The 17,503-nt window shown below is 35.0% G+C and overlaps 1 long non-coding RNA gene across 11 annotated transcripts in view; it reads right to left on the bottom strand.

The window, feature by feature from the left end:
* Window positions 1-4,639: 4,639 nt before the first annotated feature.
* LOC137863064 (uncharacterized) overlaps window positions 4,640-17,503 on the bottom strand; it is a 79,392-nt gene continuing 66,528 nt past the window's right edge. For 9 of the 11 annotated variants that reach the window (XR_011100660.1, XR_011100664.1, XR_011100666.1 and 6 more), the window contains 2 exons: window positions 13,990-14,163; window positions 4,640-7,077 (listed from right to left, as the gene is read on the bottom strand). This is a non-coding gene — a long non-coding RNA (uncharacterized lncRNA). Of the gene's footprint in view, window positions 7,078-9,629; window positions 9,781-13,989; window positions 14,164-17,503 lie in introns of those variants that run through there. The other 2 variants (XR_011100661.1, XR_011100667.1) reach the window with 2 other exon arrangements.

The raw sequence follows: 17,503 nt of genomic DNA, 5'->3' as shown, positions 1-17,503 counted from the left end.
AGTGTGTGTCTCTGGAAGCTGTCATTTTTCTTATGCCTGCTGTGGACAACTATATAGATTCTCCGACACATTTCTGCTGCTTTGAGTGTTCGTAAGCCTGAGTTTCAGAATAGCCTTGCTGTGCTGGGCACACGGAGAGAGGAAAGAAGCAGTGTAGTTGGAGTGTTGTGTTCTGGCTGCAGCTGGCGTATGATTCATCAGGGACTTGTACCATCTGGTATAGATGAGAGTATCACATTACAGTGTCTTTATCAGAAATAGGGACCTGGAAGAATATCACAAAGCTATGATCAGTTTGACAGTGTAAATTTCACTTTTGCACTACAAACCTCACATGGAGAGGCTGGCAACTTCCAAAATCACATTCTCCAGATTGTCCAATGCACAGTCAACAAATACTTGATTTTCTGGGTCCCTCTAGTTGGATAAAACTTGGGGGAAATTTATTATTATTATTTTAAGATTTAACAAAATACAATCCTAAGGGCCTTTGTTTTTTTCCACTCATCTCTGTCAGTATGCAATTTCTTTCAAATGTCTTCCACTGGTACCTGCCATGTTTTCTTGAAATTCACTTCTAGTTCTCTGTCGCTTTCTGTATTAAATGTGATTTTTTGAGGTAATTCTCATCTAAGCTTTCTCTTTCAGCCCATGCCCCCCCCCCCCAAGCTTTTTTTTTCAGTCAGAATACTTAGATTTTATCCTAGCCATTAATTTTAATGTCCAGATAATTTTTGAAGATTAGCTAAATTATATCATTTTTGCAATTAGTGTCAAATTAATCCATAATGGAAGGTAGATAATGGCAGAGATCTTAGATTTTGACAGATATCCTCGTTGGGTTTAATGTTTTGTATAATATCTCCTCAAATGAGTAAAAAGCTCACCTTGCTGACTCCCCCCACCCCTGCCTCAGGCTTCTGGCCATGTAGAAATACTATATTTGATTATGGGAAAAACAAAGTCTCTTTTTACATTTCTGATTTCTGACAGTGTGTCATTAACCTTGACTATATTACACACACACACTTTTTTTTTTTCCCAATTTCAGGCCTTAGCTCTGGCACTTGCTAACTGATTGTTGATAAACCTCTGTGGGTTTATAATATACAAAAATCTACCACACACAAAAATATATATATTTATATATTAAAACTTTGATTTCACAGAGAGAGGTGAAAAAGTAGCCAAACATTTTGGTTAACCAATGTAAATCAGGGAATGGTAATCTCCAGCAGGCAGGCTGGAGAGATTGGGCTTGGGTAAAAAGAGTGACCTTAAGATCACGTCTGGATCAACAAGAACTGACCTGGACATACCTCAGTAACTTCGGACTTCATCATTTAGACTGGTTAAAGTAACAGGAGACAAACACAGTGTTACTTATATTGTGCTCATTTATATGTTTGCTTATAGACATACCTGTGTAAAAAATACTTTGAAAGTACCTGGCTCTGGATAGACCTCCAGCTCCAACCTGTGGTTGATCTCAGCTTGACGTTCTTGGGTGGTTGGTCTTGCTTATTCTTGTCTGCACTGGGTCTTAATACATTTTCACTTTCTAAAGCAACTTTTTGTTTATTTTTTTTGGAAGGACAGGACATGGCTAGGCTATAACTGGTCATTTGTTTTTCAAATAAGGATCAACATGGCTATAATTGTTCATTCATTCTGGCATCATATGGCATCTCTTAAAATTAAGTGATTGGTATAATCCAAAGCTTCTGTGCGTGCCTGATCTGCCCCCCCTAAATTCAGTGACAGTTTTACTTTAGGTAGTAGCATGTGAAGTATTCCTGTGATGCAGGGATACAGGAACAGCTTCTAAAAATTATCTCTGACGTTTAATAAGACAGGTAAGCAGTTCTATTGTGTTTTTGCTGGAATAAGGTTATTTAGTCATTGTTTACTGATTCTGGATGAACTTTCTTTATATACTCTCTGAATGTACCAAAGTGATGGACAGAAATTTTCAAAACCATGACATAACAAATGCTTTGGGCTTGGTCACATCCGACTAGTTTAAGAAAATTCTAACAGAATACTGGTAGAGATGGTGACAAAACAAACAAACAAACCAAAACAAGCCCCAGACTCCTAAAAATCACTACTGTCATCACAAGTAAATACAGACACTTTGAGAATCTAGGATTAAACACAGAATATACATGTATGCATGGGTAAAAGTAATGAACGGGAGGCCTTAAAGCAGGAGTAGTGAAACCATCAGCAAGCAAACAGGATTTACCTTTCTGCATGTACAAGGGCCCCAATTTATGATGCATCTCAGCTGTTGCTCCACTGGCTGTTGAAGTTAGCAGGCCTACCTACATCTTTCTGACAGAGGATGATACCATGCTCTGATGTAGGCAGCCAAAAACCAAGTTGCCTGCTTGTTTTCTCCTGCAATTTACAGTCTGGCTTACAGCACAATTTGAAAGCTGTAGCAATTTAAACTAAATGATTACCTTATTAGGTGAACGAGTAAAAGCTCTTTTTTGCTGTCTCTACCTTGGAAGGTGTAACAGAACAAGTGGGCCTGATGACCACTCCTGAATTACAGATTACAAAACCTTTGGGATGCTTTTGAAATTAAGATTGAAATATAGAAGATCTGTGTGTACCTTCTGGTTCTATTCTCTTAATGACCTTGGCCAAGGAAGATCGCAATAAAAGGTGTGGATCCCTATTACCCCTGTTCATTCAGTAAACCGTGTAGACAAGTTCTTCTGAGCAAGGAGGACGTTAAATTGCTAGTTTGGTACAGAGAGACCTTGGCTTTATCTGGAGCTTTTTCATGTTACTGTAATCAAAATCAGCAATACTAAATGATTGATTCAGGAAATCAGTTGAATTTATTGCTAATGTGTGATCAGCTATACTCCACACATGAACCTCAGAAATAAGAAGTACTTCCAAGTCACTGAAACTGCTAAGAGTATGCTAACTGAAACCAGGACATATATAATATTTAAGCCTTTCCATTTATTTAATGTTGAGCTGAATGTGCGAGCTCTGCAACGATCTCTGAGAATGTGCTTCCAGAAACTTAATTGTCATTTGTGAGTAACACTCTTGTTCTCTAACTGACATACTGTGAATCTCAAGTTTAATAGAAATAGGGAAGATAAGGAATGGAAATACAAGCACAGCATTTTGCAGCTTAGTGGTCACATATGAAATTAAATCAGTTCTATTTGTTGACTAGAACATTGGAAAAGAGATTTTCCTGATTACAAAACTGAGAATCACTTGCATTTCTGTTATTCTTTGTAGGTAAGCAAAATTCAGTATAGCTTTGGCTAGAGGTGGAGTTTGTTAGATACGTATTCAAATAAAATGTGAAATGCACTTCAGGCATGACAGTGTTGGGGCATCATAGGCACCATAAGAAAATTAAAGGCAATAAGAGATGTTTCTCTTGTGTCCCACAGTCTTTAATTTATGCCCCAAGCATGCAAGATAACTGATAAAATGAGAAAGAATCTTCTACAATGGTGCCCTCAATTTCCAGCACATTTACAAATTGTTGAATTAGCTATTACTAAAAATGACTCATCAAGATTAAAAAAGATAATTTAGTCAGAGCTGTTGTCAAGTCACTATTTAATGTTACTTTTTGTATTTGCTGTGATAAGCATTAAAATTTGCACATTCCCTGATAAATCATTGTTCAGCAATGTCTAGAGGGTCCAGTAAATGGTTTGAAATTGCCACAGTGTAATAAATGGTTATTTGATAATGAATGAAATTGTTTGAAAATACTGTTAAAATGTCAAGTTTTAACATACAGAACATTACTCAAAAGGAGTGCAAACACGGAAACCATAGTGACACTATAAATATACTGCAACAAATGCATTTATTTGTACAGGGCAAATAGTAGGTGCTGTATGCAAGCCAGTATAAATTGATATATGAAGTTAATTTCAATCTGTAAAAGTAATTGCATTGGTTTAACTTATTTAACTCTCCTTACAATGCTATTTATAGCAGAGTAAAAAAGTAAAGAAATAAATGATGATAAATAGATAAAATACATAGGAAATGGGAATTGTTTTCCAGTTTAATTATGCTGTCACATAAAATTATCGCAGAAATACACTATGCCGACAGGAAGAATACATTAAAACTCCATTATGCAGTACTAGAGTTGGCTAGCTTTTGTTGCTATTTATTCCATAAATAGCTTTTCATCTTTTCAACTATCATGAAAAGTTAGACTGTGTAAAAAAACATAGTGGTGTAAAAAGGACAATACGGGCTGTGCCAATTGATGGTTAGCCTCTAGCATGAAGCTGGGAAGCAAGAATGTGGCACCTTTCTCTTCAAGAACAAATCTGACTGCATCATAAAATTAGAAGGAAAAAAAATGCCCACTAAAAATAAGTAATTTTCATTATTAATGTTTCTTCCCAGACACAACTCTAACTTCAGAGTTTTTGCACGTCTGTAGTTGTTCACATGTTGTGGCAATGCGACGGTATTACAATTACGCAAAGAACAGGACCAACAAGCAGGCAAAACACACTAAAAGAGCACGTGTTTTTTTTCCAATAGTTTTGTTTGTTGTGTTGTTTCAAACTGAAGGTCGTCTAATTAATTATTTTTATGATAAACAGCACATTAATGTGAATGACAACATCATTAGAAGCAAAAAAGTGCATATATTTCTCTGAATGGGACTTCATTTTTTATTATATTTTTTCCTCAAGACAAACATTATTTTGCTTTAAAATGGGTATCTGCTCAGATCATAGGTAAAGAACACTATAAAGTTACTGTAAGTGCTCATAATATGGCTGCATTATTTTGGCCTCTCAGCTATCTCACAGATCTTGTTATCTTTTTTAATTTGCAACTTCCAAGGCTGTGTGGTTAAGTAGGAGTCGGTGCTTTAATTAATTTAAAAAACTTTAAATATTACTCTTGAGGGTTCCAATAAAATCTGGAAAATATGATTCTTCGGAGACTCCAAATTCAGAGGCATACAGACTTCATTAATTTTTAAATTATTATTTTTAAACTACTTTATAAATCTTTAGTACCTGATTGATGAGATTTGATCAATGAGAATAAGCAGTAGTCTGAGTTGAAAGGAAATACCTGCAAAGGGAGTCCTATTGGCAAACTGAAACCCCAAAAGATAAGGCAGCTTCCTAAAATGGGAATTAGGTTAAAGATATTCCTAGTAAGTGTCATACTTGTACTAAGCAGATGAATGGACTTGCTCCAAAACTTTATTCCAGATCTCTAAAATTATGTGTATGCTGTAGGAATATTTTTTGTAAACTGTCTATTGCTAGAAGAAGGGCTATAACTAAACTAAGTTATTATTAGGCTTTGTAAGGGATCATTTATTATACTCCAAAATGGCCTGTTATTTACAGTTCTTATCTAAAAAAAATGAACGTGGAAGGCATTCAAGTTTCACAGAAGTTTTAATACCATTAACGTGCCTTCTAACAGTGAAAACAAGTATTCTGGCTCACAAGCATGATTTATAACCTTTATATTATACCATGTGAATGTCAAAAAGACAGAAATTGAAAGCAGCATCTGAATGTCTGTGCAAATCAGAGACAAGCACCTTAATTCTTTTCTTCTTATTTTTATTTTCTGATCTTAAGCCACGGTACCTTATCAGTACCTTATGTGACACTTTTTTTTTTTTTTTTTTAAGGGGGCTACTAATTTTAGCAGTCCTAAACTTAGATGTGCTACTAAGACACAAAGCCTGAATTTTAGATATATAGAGTATCTAACTTATACTGAACAATAGCGCTCATCTTCACTAGCCCCAGAAATACATCACAAAGTACTGTCAGAACTGGAGATGCAAAACACAACAGTCATGACTATCTCATTAAAGGTACTGAGAATCAGCTGCTATAATTGTTGGAGTTCGGACACTGTTATTAAGAAGAAATAAAAAGATATGTAAAATACAGATACTACTAATGAACATTTGTTTTAGTTCTTACCCATTATAAATTTTGTCACTATAATTTTTGCTTAGAGAGTTGGGCTCTAACAAATTCAAAATTAACCTTTCACAGAATCAAATTTTAGCCAGAACCATGAACTTGTCTTCAATGGCTCAAAGTGGAATTTCTCTTTGACATTTGCATTGCTCATACTGTAAACAATTCACACAACAGTAAAGATAGTGTCAAAAAAAGTGATTTTGTGTCACAAAAGGACAATCCAGAATTGAGTGATGCCTTCACCTAGTAAGTTGAAGTCATTTAAAACCTTTGAAATTTTATTCTCCCATGAAAGAGGGAAGAAATTCTGAATCTTTGCATCAATGTTTTCCAGCTTCATACTGGATCCACACCTCTCCATTCCTTTCTGTAGTGAAGCGCTGATTACTAATAATTACTAATTATTGCTATTATTATTACTATCATTACTAATTACTAATAATTAACATCAGAAGTATCACAGTACCAAACAAGTAAAAACATTTGTTACAAATCCACATGCATACCAGGCAGAGAGATAACAAATTACATCCATGCGATTGTGTTATTACTATCAGTATTCTAACTTCATGCAGGACATGTTTTATCTTCAAAACTGTGCAGAAATACTCTACATTAGAATCCTAAATTTGGAGTCTTCTTCGTATGCTCATTCATACTTCTTTCCTACTTAATTACGACTTCTTGGGCTCCAGTCTGTTCTCTGTGAAGTCAATATAAATACAACAGGAACAGAATTCAGGCCGTTCGGTCACAGGTGACACTAAAATTCACTAACTTCCAAGAATAAACAGAGTTGAGGTTTCACTTGAAATTCCAGCAGTGGCGATTTTGTGCCTCTTCAGTTGAGAAAGTGTCTTGGCATAACAGAAATAACGCTTCTCTTCATAAACATTTTCTAACATCTTCATTTTTGCTTTGTATGGCATGCTTTTTTTCCATCATACTTTATACATTCATACTTCCAGCAAGAGCATGGAGACCCTCTTATCTCTGAACTTCCTCTTCATATACCATGAGGAGGACATACACTAGAAGTGTACTCAGATCTCCAGGGTTGTCAGTTCTGGACTTGAAGCCTTTACTAAACCTAGGAGAAAGAAAAAAAGGCAAGCGAGTCAGAACATCTGTAAGTTACCGTGTTGCAGAACTTATTTTATATATATAATATATATATGACTGTGTGTATATATATCTACAAATATATTGGGTATGTGCATTTTGCTGTGAAGTCTGTACAGTTTCCGTCAATAGTACTATAGCTGAGCATTGCCTGTGAAGTCTGTGGCTTCCCTTTGCCACTGGCTGCCAAGGCAGATCGTGCCTATGATACTGTCCTCTGTGTTGTCAGCTGTGCATTGATTAAGATACAAATGAGCCATATGGTAGTGAACTAAGCTGTTAAATGTTTTTTGGGGGAAAATTCAGCTGCAAAGAATTTTTACAAATGTCATCTCAGATTTTTCTTTGAACTGCATTAGCCATAAATATGGATTATTCCTGTAGGTCCTGTATATGGAGAATTCAATCTGCTTTAGAGGTTCAGCAGCAAAATATAAACATAATTATTTCCCAGCTAGATAAATGAGTCACTTTAGTAGAGACATCTTGATCACATGACTTAGTCAAAGTGCAAAAAAAAATTAAATATTTCCATCCCTGTCTGCATGCAACTTCTACCATTATATAAATATATACATAGACATACATTTACATAATATACACATACAAAAACTTGCAAATTTTGACTGCTTCACTAGATTATTTGTTTGAATACAAAAGCAACAAACAGGTTCTTAAATGAAAGGATAATCCAGTGCAAATTTACTGTTTCCTGCTATTTGTCAATACCTGCTATCTGAAAATATTAATTTATGAGTTTTATTGAGCAGGTTAACTCAATGCTTAATAGGAACTAGGAATTGGCACTAGCAATTAGTGTATGTAAATCAACTAAGACAGAAGTATCTCAATTGCTGTTCTGCATAGAGGAACAGTTAATTTGTAGGAATATATGTTTCCAGCCCATCTGATTTGAAAAAGTCACGTTTTCCACTGCTGAAAATCTCAATACCTATAACATTTGTTGTTCATTTTATGATTATTCTTAATGCCCTTGCAAACACATGTAATAAAATGCTAACAAACCATCAGCCATTACTTAATTATGTTTGTCTAGACAGACGAAGTTGGGGCAGGGGGAGCCTGTGGTAAAAAATATTGTTTCCCATTTGGCAAACAAAGATGAAATTTACAGCTTAATTATTCCTTGTAGTGCTGTAGACAGATTTTCCTGCTAATCATACCCAGGTCCAGAGCTGATTAAAAAAAAAAAAAAAAGAGTTGTGGATTTTTAAATTATTATTATTATTATTTTGGAGTGAGGTTTACAATTGTCTCGACTTCTAGTTAAATCCACTTCCCCTCTAGTAGGGGAGTTACTACACAGGGAGCTCTTCTGACAGTGATGAAACACCTGCTATAAGGCAAGACAAATATCTCAGAAAATAACGTTATAGTTGCTTTCAGAAACTGCCTATGAAAAATAACAGAATAATTCATCTTAATTAATAAAAATACCTCTATGTTTCAGCAACCAAGTGCAAGAAAAACACAGGTCAGTTCCAGACACCTTTATTCATGAGAGTATTCCACTAGATTCCAAAAGCTTGTACACTGATGCTCATGTGATTAAAGACTGTACTTTATCTCTAGATGTGTTTTTCAATACTACGTGATATCTTCTTAGTTTGAAAGTTTTAAATAGTGTTTTCTCAAAGCTGAATGTGCCAATCACCACTGGACCCTATAATATAAGTGCACTAGACATTAAAAGTATAGATTGCATTTTGAAACACGCTGTACTTGTAGTCTCTTGTATTGCAAAGATAGTGAGAAGAATCATCAATCAGTTACTGTACTGTATTCTTCAGTGGTAACTGGGCAAGAGTATTCATTGCAGTGAATGTTTGATATTAAAGCACTTGTAAAATATTAAAACACTTGTACAGTAAAATACCTCCTTCTAATGCTAAAGCTTACCATCTTCATAGTCCTAAGATAACTTTGTATGTCACTTGAAATGGAGAGGTGGTTAAAAAAAAAAAAAAGTTTAGCATATCTGTCCTGGCTCTATCAGGGACTAATTTGCTTAACTTCTATGTTAATTAGTTAATAAATTGCTTTCTGATAAGTATTCAGAAATATATGCTACAAAGAGTTAAAATGTTCTGTTACAAACCTGTGATCAAGCTTGCTTTTGTTGTGTGAACATAATAAAAAGATTGACATTTTAAAGGGTGTCTGAATTCTGGATATATATTAATGAACTTTTTTCCCCATTTTCTCCCTGATATTTTTATGTTTTTTCTTGAAATCGGACTAAGTTGTAGAGGGCAGGTTTTTAAGTGCCAGTAAGAAAAATAAGAAAAAGATACTTTGGCTTATAAGGGTAAAAAACCTGTTCAGTGAAGATAGGGTGCAAGTAGATAGAGCTTAATCCAAAAACCCCATACAAAGATATTGCTAAGATCTCATTTATAAGCCTCAGTAAAATGCTGAATTAAACATTTTTGCATAGACTTGAACTGTACTCTCAGATCATTTATGTAAACTTAGAAATTTACTACTTGATTACTTGCCTTGCATTTTCTGGACATCAACATACTTCTTGGGCAGCCTATTACAAAATACTGAACTTGTGTTAGTAGCTCTTGAAAACATTTTTGTGTTGGAATGGTGTCTACTTTAAGAAAAACGGCTGGAAAAGTTTTGCTTTCTTCTTTAAAATAATCTTAAAGACACGATGCAAATCATTATTTCAGTGATTTTCTGTAGATCATAAGTAGCAAAGAAGAATCTATACCAGCACAGGAGTAATAATCAATACTGAACAATCAATCACACCAATGTAATTACAGAAAAGGATATGACTTGTTTTTTCTGATGCTATCATGCTAGCAAAAATCTTGACATATATGAAGGTACATCACTTTAAAAGGTACTTTTGAAGTCTTAAAAAGACGTCTTTACAGGAATAAGCTTTATCAGTGTAAAAAAAATCATATGGAACCATAACCACATGAACAGATTTTTTAAGAAATTCTTTCCATTCATTCATTATAAAGTAGCAATTTTTTAAAAATTTATTTCTTTAACATAGAGACATGCCTTAAATAAGAACTTTTTACATATTAAAATTGTTATAATTATTTTTCATTAAAAAAAAAAAAAAACAGAAAAAATAGGTACACAATTTTTTTAAAAACCTGAAAGGTGAGTTTTGACACTAATAATACTGGATGATAACATACAGGTAATTATGAAAGGGTAAAAAAATAAAGATAATAAAGTATTGACATAATGAATGCCTTGCATGTATTTAAAGCTTTTAAGACTGAATACAATGTACACCAGTGTAAAACACAGAAGCAGTTTCATAGTGTTAAAAGCATTGCTGGGAGACAACCAACTTTCAGCAAGAAAAAAAAAAAACACAAACTCATTACTGATCATATGTTCCCTTCAGACGAAAGCCTTTCCACACACTGATCAAATATTAAACAGAAGAACAGTCAGAACTGGTTGGTAGTAAACCTTGTGCTTGAATAGAAAATTCAGAGACCTATAACTTAATACTTTTTAAGCCTGACCAGAGGGGAAAGAGGAGGAAAAAAACAAAAGTCCCTGACAAACTGTTCAAAAATAGTTTAAAATATTTCTCATTCTCAAACAGAAGGAATTTAATGTATTACATGAGGAAAATACAAACCCTTAAGGTGTTAACTTTGAAGCTGAATCTTTGCTTCCTGCATTGAGAAGGTGTGCAGATATAGCTGACCTTATTTAAGTCATAAGAATGATAATTAGGGTCGCTCTTCTGGAAGGCCCTTATTCACATGCTTACAGAAGTCAATAGCTTCAAATACCTGCTTAAGTGTTTTCCTGAAATGGGCCTTACTGTTTGTATATTAACTGCAGAAAGTTAACATATGATGATCATATGGATAGCATCTGAAAAATTTCATGCTATTTGTAGTTCAGACAGAAACAAATTCTCAGTTTTTGCTCAATTTTCACATATATAGAGTCCGTTTAACTATGGGTTTCCTGGTAGCAGGTGTTTTTTTTTCACATCATGATATTTGCATAAGAAAGCTAATGAAGCATCATTAATTACACATGAAGTCTTAGAAAACCTGTTTTTAAAGTGCTATCCAAGCCCAGAGTTTTAGACCGTCTTTGAATGGAAAGTTGTTATTGGAAAATAAAATTTAAAATTGTCTTGTAGTGAACAGACTAGTTAATACCATCTAACTTAAAAACCAACCAACCACCACCACCAAAAACTTCCCTAACATTTAAGAGTCCCATAAAAAATTATCCTGGTGGGTTTCAAAGGTAAAGCCTGTTATGTTTATGTTGATGATAGGATCATTTTCATTTAGGACCAGGATCAGCATTTAACAAAAATAATAGCTATAGAATGCTATAGAAAATATAAATGCATAAAATGGTATTTGATATACATTAAATAATCTGCAATGTATTTTGTCAAAAACAAATTGGCTGTAGTCCAGGTAAGTTGTATTTGTTTACACATTATCCATGCCCTGAAATATGAAGCAAATTCAGTCTTGGTTTTACAAATTTGTATTTGTAGTTTTCTACCTCTGAAAAGCCTATTAATAATGGGGAGCAGAGAGTGGGAACATCAGATAGATAAGCACAGAACATTTCTAAAATCCCTTTAAAACGTTTCAATTAACAATCTTGTGAATAAGGCTGTAAATAAATACTTCCTTGCGTAAATGCTACCTACCTAAAAGCAGGTAAATTATCTCAGGCTTGAGATAATTTTGTTTTAATATCTTGATATCTATGAGAAAAGATTTGTTTGCCACACTTATCTGATAACTGTACAGATTACAGTAATACCATAAGGAAAATCCATCAAGAAACTTCTCAAAGAAAAGGTGATTGTTTACAGACTCCAACCACTGTTCGATAAAATCACTGTAATCACTGGTAAATCAAAAACAAGCAAACAAAGGAATCTCATTTAATAAAAATAACAGAGACAATAGTTACAGAATTATTTGGGGTCTTTCCAAACTGCTCAGTATTAGCCTGACTTCTGTCCTAATAGCTGGCTCAAGGGCGAGAAAGGTGATAAGCTAGGTGCTACTACACAGTTTAGCGCTGTATGCCCAGGGTGTTCGGAAGCGGTATTATTCCATTAGTAAAGGCCAGCTTATTGGAACTGTACTGTTAGATGTGGGCCAGCTAGACCTACCAGAAAGCAACTACAAACCCAAATCCTCCAGCTGGCTATTTCAAATGCCAGTGGTCCAGCTGCTGATGCTGAGGTGCAGCTGGAACATGAGGATATCAACTGAGGGTTCATGACTAGTGACCCCACAAAATTTCAAGGTATGAAACACTGATATGCTCCAACAATTCAGTTACTTCTCAACAGAGATTTAATAACAGCCATGAGTTCTCTGGTATTATCTGCAGCCACCTGATAATTTCTCTTCTGACCCACAGGTCAAGACTGGTATCAAGTTTCTATTCAGATTGGCATGCTCACCAGAATCCACGCTACTCTACAAGGTAAATGTTTGATGTTCTGGGTCTGACAGTAGGGTAAATGTTTTTATTAGGGTTTAGGATAAGACTATCCACATAGGCCCACAGATTAATCAAGTCTTCTGTGTATCATTAGGTTTACCAGGTGCTCATAAGGTACTTTAACAGAGTAAGCCTCCTGTACCTCAGGATTGCATTCCTGTAAGAAGTGCTTGGAACAAAACAAACCACAACAGGAAACAAAGCACACACGCGCACACACAATCCCACAAGGGATGGAGACTTAACAGCAGCAGCAAAGGCTACCGGTTCTCCTCCTTTCTCCCACCAGCAGAAAAGTCAGATAACAGATTCACGATGTGTTTCAAACATGTTACAGCAGCAGAACAAATTGAATTCCAACTATCATAGGAAACAAAACCACAGTAACATTTCTTTTAAGTGTAATGGGATGTTCCTTATAGCAATTCACCTGATCTGTCACATAGCTAGATTTGTTAGTCCATTTAAAGCAAACCAAAGCAGAATAAAACACTTCTATTTAAACCTATATGACATAAAAGAAAGAGAACAAGGAAAAAGCCAGGTTATTACTCTTCATGAAATCCTGCAGCCTGCTTTCATTTTACATAACCATTTTAGTGGAATTATAGTTTTGCTTGAAGACACATTTAGCCACGTACATATAAACTGATGCATCATTTTAGTAGGTCAGGACCACTCAGTCACTGGGGGACTTCACAGTAACTGTCGTCATCATTTCATAGTAAGCTTTGAGGTATTTGTGGTAAGAAATGTGCATAGGCTACTAGCAGAGTTATTTGAAGCAATTACAAGGAATTCTGCCTTGTGCTTAGAAGGCAAAAAATCCAAGAGATTTTCATGCAAGCAAGATTTGAAGTTCTTAGGAATTTTAGGCCAAATTCAAATGGACCCCACTGGAAATGCTTGTTGAGGGCATGATGAAACTCAGAGCACAACACCATCTGCACTGTCTGCCTGGGGGCTTAGCAGGCAAGCAGGCAGCTTTTGGATATTAGAATGCATGAAACAGAGTTCTTAAGAAAAAACAATGCTATGATAACGTATACAAATATAAAGCTTTTCTCAATCACAGAAAGAATTGTTCTTTTGGAAGGTGACAATACTAAGCAAATTCATAGATTGCAGGCCAGGGCTCTCAGAGAAGCAACCCAGAATTTAAGTCACAGAAAAGCAAACATTTTAACACTTGTTTATTTAATTAAACATTTTGATTAGTATATGTATGTTTACAATCAGACATCTGGTATTACTAAATTCAAAGTCATATATATAACTGAAGTCGCATCCGCTTCCTAAAGTTCTGTCAGTCTTCAATGTACAAACAATGTTTGTGCCATACTTTCAATGGCAGTGAATTTGGACTTACCTGAATTTCTGGTGTGGTTTTGGTTTTTCATTGTCAAAGGATTGTTCATCAGGAGCACTCATCCAACTGTATGTGCAGCAGAGCTATTTCTTGAAGGGATTCTGGCCAGCCAAGGTGATGAACATAGCTGCTTTCAGGGCTTCTCCTCCAGGTGGCTACCTGTCCAACAGGGTCCTTGTTAACATTAAAAGTAACAAAATTAAATATTTGATGATGCTGACACTAGGCTTCATAAACAGCCTCAAGAAGTGTGTTATGGTAGACCAGCCTTCAACAGCTTAAGTAATGGTCACACTTGTGGGCTAAACAAGTTATCCCTTCAGTTTAAGTACATCTATTAAAGTTTATTAAAATACAAACAAATCTTGTTCTTCACTGTAGCTGCCATTTCTTTTCCTCAGAGGTGCGTACTAATTCCTTTGTTGAATAGGCAGCTCCTTCTTCCTTTCTCCCAAGCAAGGGATAAAGAAGATTCTCTTCCTTTATCAGTTCTGGGTTTATTAGTGGTTCATTAGTACAAACTGTATCAGCTCTGTATAGCTAGTATGAATACTGCCTATTGAGCAGGCTTGCATGTTTAAAGGCTAAGCGATATGCTTTCAGTAGAATTCAGCTGAGAATGGAGTTTGCAATCATTCTTTGTGCTATTTTCTATTGTTGATCAAATAAGTGCATATATAATTGGTAATAATCAGAATTCTTTATTTCACATTAGTATGTAGCCTAAAGACTTACAAAGAAGTTACTGTGCTAAAGACTACAAGAACTTAAAAGAGCAAAACACCAGCAAAGCTTAACATTTCAGTCATCATATTCATTCAACTTCTTGTGAACAATTTCTGTTGGCAATCCTGGATGTTACCTGTTTTTTTTTCAGTCTTGTACTTTATCCAGGAAAATTCTCCATGAATTCAATGGATATTTGACAATTAAAACAGAAAATAAAACTTCTGGACTAAGTCATAGCTCTGTATAAATACTAGTAAACTAAACCTATCTTGTTATTCTGTTCTGGATTAATGGCTGTTGCTATACTATACAGCAGCTTGGTGCTCTAGTTTAACCCTGCATTTACAGACATTTTTGCTAACCAAAAAGCGAACATTAATTACATACTAAGTCTAAAAGCAAGTTTTACTTATGGAATACCATAAATGGCTTTATCAAATTCTAGTCTCTTTGCATTGATGGTACATGAAATGCAAACAGGCATGTAATTGCATGCCTGTAGACTGTATTTCTATATTTTCTTAGTCTGTGGAATGGTAATACTGGATACTAGTAAGAGTAGAGGCTGGCATAATGGGACGTTCTGCTTTTTATAACATCTAATGGTATGGCATTAAAAAAACTTGAGTGGTGCAGCTGAACTCTCACAAGATAGACTTAGTGGATTTTAGTAACTAATGTCAATCTATAGTAATAGAAGGCATGGCCCCAGTACTTGCAAATAGATGCAAATTATTTAACAGTAATCTCAAGGAGAAATTTAAATAATCAGAAAAAAACATGGTATTGTTCTTCTAAATCTGTAGTAAGGTTTTTAAGTAATGTTTTCATTTATGTAAGTCTAGAATGTCTGTATTGGTGTTGTCTTGTCTTGTCTCAGTCCTTAACTCTTAAGACAGAGTTTACACAATCACTACACATAAAGGAGAAGACTTTTGTGTTTTCCAGTACTTGCAGGAATATGAAATTCTGAGGTCTCCTTACTGTTGTATTTGACTCATGTGTTCCTGTGAACAGGGCAGGTGAGAAGAATACAGCTCATCAGTGGTGTTACAAGCTGGAATTTTGAGCTTGCCAAGGCTCTACATTAAAGACTGGATGTAATTGGTTACTTCAGGTAGTGATAAATTTAGAATCAAGGCAGGGGAAAAAGATCATCTTAACTTAGATTAACTTGAAAGAGAAAAAATACCCCATCACTGTCGATGGAACGCATATTCTATCAAAACTGCAGTCACACTCTGTTCTATTGAGATTAACTTTACCTGCTGAATGTTGTTAAATTTATTCCAGTGGCCTATGACCACCATATATCAGCATCCGACCCCTATCTATATAAAACAATAAGCATAAGCTTAAGGCTGTCTTAAAGGCTGTCTGAGAGATGTATATTTACTGACATATAACCTGACTAAAGCCAAACATCATTACCCCCGTGACTGATTGGAGGGCAGCCGTAACTTAACAGTTTTATTTCCATTCTACAGCTGATCTCCTTGACCATGTGTTCTATTATTTAAAACAAAACAAAATCAAAAACTACAAAACAACAGGAGTGGGGGGAGAAGAAGAAAAGCCACCTCTTCATTTAACCTTTCCATCTTGATCACTACTCACGGGCTATCAATAATTTCAACTTGGTTAAGCAGCTGGCTGAAGGTTAAATAAATCCTGACTGGTTGTTTGCATGATCATAACTGAATACAATAGTTTTAATTGGAAGGAGATTTCTTTTTGGCTACTCCTTGGGAGTACTTATAGAGTCAAAATCAGGCTAGAAAATAAATTATTTTAGTGGAGAAGATGATTCAGGTAATTCCTTACAGGTTTTCAAGACAAATCTGGATGAAGCCCAGAGTAACCTGGTCTGATCTCACAAGTGATCCTATTTTAATCAAAGGACTATACTACAGACCTCCAGAGGGTCATTCCTGCCTGAGTTATCCTATGATCATCTGACTCAATGATTGTTCAGACAGAAATCATAAGCCTGTTAAGTTTTCCTATTCCAATCCACATTATTTGCACCTGTTAGGCTGATGGCAGAATCTGACTTCTTAGGCAACAAATTCCAGGACTAGAATTTATCCACTGGTAGGTTTCATTCCACTGAAGGACAGATTAAGGTGGATTTGTAACATCTTTGTTTATCCAAAAAAAAATTAAAAGATTTTGAAAGCATTTGAAAGTGGATTTAGGAGAAGCCCATTATAGGAACAGGAGCAGATCTCATCCAGAATGTCACATAAATATCATGCTATCAAACAAGAAATGTAAATTATCATACGTACTCTATAATTGAAAAGTGTATTACACATTAGTGAAGTCACCCATTTATCTCATCATAATCAGTTCCAATAAAATCTCATTTAGGAAAGTTGAGAGTAGTTCAGGGTGGATGGTTATGAGGATATCAGTCATGTGAGTGTGCACTGAAACAGTTCTGAAAGCCAGTTCTCATGCAGAAATCCAATTATTGCACACCACATATGAAAAGGTGAAAAATATCAACTAACACTGTGACTTTCAGAACTAGGGAAAAAGTGAAGCAAATACACTGAATAACAATTGGAAATGTTAGAAAATTTATGCTCAAACAAGATTTGGAAGAAGTCATTGCAAGAAAGGCTAGTGAGAGATGTTTGAAAGTGGAAAAATCCTCTCATAAATCATTTGAAGGTGCTGATGAAGTAGAACTTGGATCCAAACCTCTCATACTTGGTTTTATAAATTCAGACTTTCAGTAGAATAAATTCTGAAAGACATATGCAAGTCTGTGACAGAA

Source organism: Anas acuta, chromosome 12 (assembly GCF_963932015.1).
Source record: "Anas acuta chromosome 12, bAnaAcu1.1, whole genome shotgun sequence".
Lineage (NCBI taxonomy): Eukaryota > Metazoa > Chordata > Aves > Anseriformes > Anatidae > Anas > Anas acuta.
The sequence above is the reverse complement of the archived record's forward strand: the minus strand, read 5'-3'. Positions and strand labels throughout refer to the sequence as shown.